The sequence below is a fragment of the Triticum aestivum genome, chromosome 2B, assembly GCF_018294505.1.
Source record: "Triticum aestivum cultivar Chinese Spring chromosome 2B, IWGSC CS RefSeq v2.1, whole genome shotgun sequence".
Lineage (NCBI taxonomy): Eukaryota > Viridiplantae > Streptophyta > Magnoliopsida > Poales > Poaceae > Triticum > Triticum aestivum.
The window spans coordinates 164,878,532-164,884,889 of record NC_057798.1 but is presented as its reverse complement, the minus strand read 5'-3'; positions in this window follow the sequence as shown (position 1 = coordinate 164,884,889).

Here is a 6,358-nt window from a genome sequence, read left to right as displayed (position 1 = left end):
GTGCCTGGCGATTCGTCCAAGCAGTTCAGCATCAGCACAAATCTAGATCCGAAATAGGAAAGCGCGCTCATCGAGTTCATCCGTGAGAACCGGGACATTTTTGCATGGAAGCCTTCTGACATGCCAGGTGTACCGAGGGAACTCGTTGAGCACACTCTTAATATTGATCCCAAGTTTAAACCGGTCAAGCAATTTCTTCGTCGCTTTAATGAGGAAAGACGCAAGGCAATTGGTGAAGAGGTAGCTCGGCTGTTGGCTACTGGGTTTATCGTTGAAGTGTTTCATCCCGAATGGATGGCTAATCCGGTGCTTGTTATTTAGAAAAACAGCACTTGGCGTATGTGTGTGGACTACACGGATTTGAATAAAGCTTGTCCGGCCGATCCCTTTGCTCTCCCGCGTATTGATCAGATCATTGATGCGACGGCGGGTTGTCAGCGCCTGAGTTATTTGGATGCTTATTCAGGATATCATCATATCAGGATGGCACTTAAGGACCAGGAGAAGACAACCTTCATCACTCCTTTTGGAGCCTTCTCCTATGTTTCTATGCCCTTTGGGCTTAAGAGTGCCCAGGCCACTTATCAGCATTGTGTGTAGAATTGCCTTCACAAATAGATTGGGCGTAATGTTCATGCATATTTGGATGACATTGTGGTAAAATCCAGGAAGAAGGAAACACTTATAGATGACCTCAAGGAGACGTTTGACAATCTTCGGGTTTACAAAATGATGCTTAATCCAGATAAATGTGTTTTTGGTGTTCCGGCAGGCAAGATTTTAGGCTTTCTGTTATCCAACAGGGGCATTGAGGCTAATCCGGAAAAAATCAAGGCGATTACATCCCTGGCTAAACCGAAGTGTATCAACGATGTTCAGCGTCTGGCGGGTCGGATTGCAGCCCTTAGCCGGTTTATCAGCCGTTTGGGAGAGAAAGCAATTCCTTTATATCAGATGTTGGAAAAGACAGACGACTTCGTCTAGAGTGATGCAGCCAATGCGGCTTTTGAGGAGTTAAAGCAGCAGTTGGTTGAACCGCCGGTTCTTGCAGCTCCGGTTGATAATGAGCCCTTGCTGTTATATGTGGCTGCTAATGCCCGAGCAGTCAGTGTGGCAATTGTGGTTGAGCGTAAGGAGCCTGGGAAGGAATACCCGATTCAACGACCTGTATACTACATCACTGAAGTCCCGATTGAGTCAAAACAACGCTATCCGCATTGGCAGAAGTTGGTGTATGGGGTTTTTATGGCAAGTCGAAAACTCAAGCAATACTTTCAAGGCCATCCCATCACAGTGGTTAGTTCTGCTCCTTTGGGCGATATAATTCAAAACAGGGAAGTGACTGGCCGGGTTGCAAAGTGGGCAATTGAGCTTGGTCCACATGGTTTGAAGTATGTGCCTCAAACAACCATCAAATCCCAGGCCCTTGTGGACTTTATCAATGATTGGACTGAGTTGCAAGCGCCAGAAGACAAGCTGGATAATACATACTGGACTATTCATTTTGATGGGTCCAGACAGTTGGAGGGCTCGGGGGATGGAGTTGTCCTTACTTCCCCTCGAGGTGATAAAATTTGCTATGTTCTCCGCTTGATGTTTCCCTGTACTAACAATGCAGCTGATTACGAAGCTTTACTCCATGGTCTCCGCGTGGCTAAAGAAATGAACTTAAGTCGAGTTCGTTGTTTCGGAGATTCTGATCTGGTGGCTCAGCAAGTTTCTGGTACTTGGGATTCTAAGGATCCACTCATGGCGGCTTACAGACGTGAGGTGGATATTGTGGCGGGTCACTTCAAAGGGTATCAGGTGGAGCATATCGATCGGCGCAAAAACGAAGCAACAGACGCTTTAAGCCGGCTTGGCTCTCAGTGTAAACCGGTACCTCCCAATACCTTTTTAGATATCTTGCATAACCCGTCTGTTAAGTTACCTACAGAAGAAGATTTGGCTATTCCTGATCCGGAGGCTCAATTGGTGGCCGCTTTACATGTTGTCCCGGATTGGACGGTTCCATATCTGGCGTATATGAACTGGGGCGAGTTACCAGATGATGAAGTCCTGGCTCGACAGATAGTCCAGCGATCCAAGTCCATGGTTACTCACAATGGCGAGTTACACCGCTGTAGCGTTTCAGGCGTATTTCAGCGTTGTGTTTCTTCGGAAGAAGGCCAAGAGATCCTACAAGAAATTCATGAAGGGGATTATGGTCATCATGCCGGTTCAAAGTCACTAGTTGCTAAAGCTTTTCATCATGGGTTCTACTGGTTGACAGCTCATGCTGATGCGGAGGATTTGGTAAAGCGATGTGATGCTTGTCAAAAAATTTCACGTAGAGCTCATGTTTCGGCTCAAGAACTACGGATGATTCCTATCACTTGCCCTTTTGCTACTTGGGGGCTTGATATGGTGGGACCCTTTAAGCGTTCCCAGGATAAGAAGACCCACCTGTTGGTGGCGGTTGATAAATTCACCAAGTGGGTTGAAGCGGAGCCTGTCAGCAAGTGTGATGCAGCTACGGCGGTTCAATTTCTCAAAAAGATTATCTTCCGCTTTGGCTTTCCACACAGTATTATCACGGATAATGGTACAAACCTTTCCAAAGGTGAGATGGAGGATTTCTGTCAGAGAGAGCACATCCGGCTTGACTTAGCATCTGTGGCGCACCCTCAATCCAACGGTCAAGCGGAGCGAGCCAATCAAGAAATTTTGAAGGGTCTTAAACCCCGGCTCATGATTCCCTTAAAGCGGACGTCGGGTTGTTGGGTGGAAGAATTGCCTTCTGTGTTATGGAGCATCAATACCACCCCCAATCGATCAACAGGTTACACACCTTTCTTCATGGTATACGGAGCAGAGGCAGTCTTACCAAGTGATATTCGTCATGACTCGCCCCGGGTTGCTAATTATGTTGAAGCGGACAAGGAGCAAGCACGCCAAGAGGCACTGGACCTGTTAGATGAGAAACGGGACATGGCTCTGGCTCGATCGACGGTTTATCAACAAGACATGCGGCGGTACCACAACCGCCGGGTTAGAACAAGAACCTTTCAAGAAGGCGACTTGGTGCTCCGGCTCATCCAGGATCAGACCGACATGCACAAGTTATCCCCACCTTGGGAAGGGCCCTTTGTGGTCAGCAAAAATCTACACAACGGATCATACTACCTCATTGACGTTCGAGACAACTCACACAACTCTGAGGAGGAGAACCGGCGACCATGGAACATAGCTCTCTTACGGCCTTACTACACTTGAGCCATAGGCTTTTCTTATGTACATATTTCGACAATGTATATACTATGATCAATAAATAAACCAGCATCCTTGCTATAAGCAGGGTCTCTGCTGTTTTTCTCATATATTCTTTGAGTTACATGGGGGCTTCAGCTGACAAAGTTGAGTACTACCTATTAAATCGGCTATCACGCCACAACATAGCTTGGGAGCTTCACACCCAAGGGGCCAAAGAGAGTCTGGATGCTATGCACCAGCTCAAACATAGGCACCCAATGAGCACAGCTCATCACGTTACTTGGGGGCTCCTTGTGTCAAATACCAAGGAGTTTCAAAGGACACTTGTAGCTGGGTATCGACCCACGGCTTGGAAGCCTGGTATATTTACTTAAAACCCCGGGTTAACCTGCCTTCATCAAGTAAGACACTCCTAGCCAGGTAATCCTGGCATGACCCTCCGAACGTTTGACAGTTACTCTCCTTGAGACCCTGAACTTGTCAAAGTTAAAACGGTGATTGGTTAGTTGGAGGTCCATCTTAAAAGGCTTTGCTAAATGGTTCAACTCAGCGGCCTGGCAGCCCATGAAAAGCCTCGAATTTGGGCCTGACAGCCCTTGAAAAGCCTCGACTACACAGTTTTATTTGCATTTGTCACTTCTCTTTTGATAAATTTTCTGTTAAAATGGTTTCTTTGACCCGATATGACTTATCAGTCATCTTATTAGCCCGGTGTTCTTTAAACCGGCTTGGTTTTCAACTCCACATTGACAGGCCTTATTATCAAACCAGAGTTCGTTAACCCGGCATGGCTTTGACTACTTGTCGCTAGTTTTGATCATCTGGTGTTTATCATCACCTGGTATGACTTATTATACGCCATCAGTACATGATGGAGTGTTACAAGAATTTTAGATTTGGGTTTTCACCCTTATTACAATGAAAGTTGGTCAACCAACTAGGGTGATATTACATCACAGGTATGAGTCATCTCATATTTTTTATGGTTTGATTATCAATCAGGCCTTATCTTGGGCATTATGACCCGTCCGGCGGTAAACCGCCAGGACAATTTCCTTTTTATGCAGACACAGGGATTGCATATTATGATACATAAACCAACATTGAAAGTATCATGGCAGATCACATAAAAGTATCTCCTACTACACGATGGCAGCAGATCAAAGTATTTTTTGCTACCCTATTACAAGGCACTTAGCGGCCCAAAATATGGAATTGTTTTAAACCGGACTGTTTCTGACATATCAACCGGATTGCCGAGTCAAGCTTCATCGCCATGATGATGTGAAGTAGATGGGTCATCTGGCGTCAGTTCAGCCTCCTTCTCCCCATCCAATGGCTGGAAGTCAGTGGTGGTCCAGTCAATCCAGGTTAAGGCCTGAAAGACAGCCTCTTCACTTATAAGCTCAGTCAGATCAACGTCAGGGGCGTAAGTGTGCTTACGGATTGGTGGAATAAGATTTTGCACTTCTGGACCGTCAAGTTAGATTCTTCTGCCAACTGACTCGCTAGAGGACGCATCTCCCTCGTCACACGTCTGAGGGCTTCGCTATCAAACACTTCCCCATTTTCTTGTTCACTGGGGAAGCCCTTGGCTATATCAACCGGATCAAGATCAGCTATCCATGCCTTGGCTCGAGTAAGTGCCAACAAACTGCCAGCACTGGCAGCAGATCGCTTCAATTCTTCTATTTGTGCTGGCGTCGTAGATAACCTGGCCAGCGTGTCCTTGATCAGTGTTGGGGCCGCATTTGTCGTAGGAAGATGCGCAGATAACCCGTTGGGCACCGGTATACAACTGTTCAATCAGTGTATAGGCGGCCTTTAATTTCTTCCGCATATCAGAGCCTAGATGAGCAATGCGGCTACCTACAGCGATTTAAGAATTTCATGTTAAACCGGAGAAATTTCAAAGTTAGACAGGTACAAAGCCTTGGCAAAAGACACTTACCAAATATTGCGGAAGTCATCGCATTAACTTGGTGCTTCAATCCATTAAGTTCTTCCGCCACCGGTTTAAGGGCTGATTCAGCATCTTCTGCCTGCTTCAGCAATCCAGCCTTTTCAGTGTCCCAGTTGGCCCTTTCAGACTTGAACCACTCTTTGAGCTGCTCCATGGTGTTTAAGGCGGTTTTTAATTCATCTTTTGCCTTGGTGGATTCTGCTTGTTGGGATTTAAGATTTTCTTGAAGATCCGCAATTTGAGAGACTTGTTGATTTATCTTAGTCTGCAACAGTCAGAAGAATGTGTCAATATCTTTGAAAGTCCCAAGCATATAACTAGTTATACACTTGGCACTTGGGGGCTAATGTGGATCATTTTTTCCTACTAATTGTTCAAGTCCCATGGATTAATACAAGTTTTAACCATGGCACTTGGGGGCTAATGTATGTTTGCTCACACAATATACAAGGAAAAACAACAAGGTACAATACAGAATATACAAGACCCGGTTTGACTTTCTAAAGACAAACCGGCCCTTGGGGGCTACAATGCAATGAAGGTACAGAGCAAAAAATCAAACTATTTACCTCATAGCGCTCCTTCATCAGATTTACCAAACCGGCTTCATAATCCCGGCTGGTATAAAGCCGGTTCAAGAAACCGGAGTGAAGGTCTTGAGGAGAGAGATCAACATAGGCTGACAAATCAGTCTTCCCCTTCCCCTTGCTCATAGCAGCAAATTCATCCTTGGCACTGTGCTTTGATAGAGCAACCGGATTACCAGGGGCGGTATATGCAGTGCCAGTAACAACAACATCATCATCTTTGGCCGGGCTTGATGGATTGACATTCTTAACAGGGCTTGGCGCTTTGGCAGCAGGGCTCGGCGGTCTGTTAATTGGGCTTGGCGGATCAGCAGTTGAATCCCGTTGCTCAGCAATTGGACTTGGAGGGGCATGAGGATGTGATGTATCAACATGAGCATCCGGTTCAACTTCTGGCGGATTAGCATCAGCGCCTGGGTTTTGCGGAACAGAGCTGTCTATGGCAATCTCAGGATTTTCGCCATCATTCTCTGGGGTCTTCTCCGGATCAACATCGTCAGTAGGGTCGCTGGTCTTGGCTTTCTTACTTAATCGGGCCTTGGCACTGCAACATCAA